The sequence below is a fragment of the Xyrauchen texanus genome, chromosome 9, assembly GCF_025860055.1.
Source record: "Xyrauchen texanus isolate HMW12.3.18 chromosome 9, RBS_HiC_50CHRs, whole genome shotgun sequence".
NCBI classification, from domain to species: Eukaryota; Metazoa; Chordata; class Actinopteri; order Cypriniformes; family Catostomidae; genus Xyrauchen; species Xyrauchen texanus.
This window is the reverse complement of record NC_068284.1, coordinates 29,286,430-29,288,325: the sequence shown is the minus strand read 5'-3', so window position 1 is coordinate 29,288,325 and position 1,896 is coordinate 29,286,430.

The window sequence follows — 1,896 nt, the reverse complement described above, 5'->3', positions numbered from 1 at the left end:
TTACAATCAAATTGTCAGTCTCTTTTTTCATATTCAGAATTTACATTATATATATCAAAGATTCAATTTGCAAAGTAAATATGATTTAAGTAGTGTCAAAGTGTCATCTTTTGGGGTGCAATGCCAAAAAAAACAGGATACGCTGAAATAAAGTTAGCTGACATGGCAGTACTGAAGTAGAGGGACAGTGTTGAATGAGAATTTAACTGGTATTTTCAGGTATTTTTAATTTCAGAAAATATTGTACCCGCTTTTAATTCAGTGGCAATTCCAACCAGGCATATAATTATTTTGCCCGAACATCCAAGTGTATTAAAAACACATTTTAAAACTGTATATTGAATGTGTACTCGTAAGAAAAAAATTCTTCTTAGTTAATTCTTCAAAGTATAGTTTTGTATTCCCTGACTACAATGAAAGATATATTTGGGGAAACAAAAAAATGCAAAAATGATAAAACATTATAAATTGAAGTGTGCAGTACTGGTTAAGGAGGACATATCAATTAAGACAATTTACAGTCAGACCAAGTTAATACAGAAATACATCTATATTACAGTGCAGCAGGAGCTGTTATCAGTTTTATCAGTCCATATCTACAAAGGCATTTATGAGGTACGTACAAATGCATAGAAATAATTTCCCAGATATAGTGTTGAAAACAAATGCATAGAGTACTCATGAAACATAACAGTATCAGGGAATGCAAATAAAAAGTCATAGATGTATCAACCATATGAACAGATCTACAAGGTTTAACTTTTGTTTACTTATTTTCTTTATCAAAACTTACCATGCTGTAGTGATAAAATAGCAATTTATTTGTTGTTGAAAATATTGTACTAGTTTCTTTCAGGACAACAGTGTGCCTTTTTACTTGACATGAGATGTATGGCTAAGACAAAAGAACATGTCCAAGCAATATATATATATATATATATATATATATATATATATATATATATATTATTATTATTATTATTTTTTTTTCTTTCTTTTTGTATTATTTGTATAATTTATTTTATTTAGAGGTTCAGGGTCATATAACGTGTTGCTATGAGTAGGCCTCAATGCTGAAACTAGAAATAGTCTACATGCAGTCTTTTGGATAAAAAAGGATCACTTTAATATGAATCAAATATAGAACAGAACATAAAAGTGTTCATTTGCATTAATTTTGCATGAGAAACGAACATTGGTATTTGGGATTTTGATTTCACTACACTTAAGGTTCATCTGCCCTTCTCAACAGATGTCTTTGGAGCAAACAATCCTTTAATAATGAATAAAATGTCTAGAGTAAAGTCTGTATAGGCTTCTGCCAATTACAATCCACAAAGCCTGGCCAAATTAAACAGTGTGTAGATTTTCAAGGCTGTTGTTTGTCTGAATGCTTAAAAAAAAAAAACTTTCTGATCCTTGTGGCCAGTAGCATGAGAATCATTTGAATCATGAAAGGCCGTTCACACCGAACGTGATTGTGCATAGTAATATTTGTATTATTATTATGATTATTATTGAAACATGGTAGACTGACATCTTTGACCGTTGCTATGTCCACGGTCAAATAATTTGCATAGCCAATCAGAAGACTTTCTGCCTATCAATCATTGTGTGCACTCTTAAAAGTGCCTGTGGGTGTCCTAAGGGGACCCAAACCCTTTTCATATATCCGGGTTTGGAATGCGGGAGTAAACCATAGCAGGTTAAACTTGTATAGAGGTGATTGGGAGACCACAGCAAATATAATCTTTGCCAACCAATTTGCTTAAACGGTAAAAGAAAAAACAAATCCACCAGTACACTTTCCCAGCTTTCCTAAAAGAAAAAAAAAAAATAGAGAGCAGTGGATAACATAAGTTAGAAGATGAAAAGAAGCCAAATTTCCTATCTTTT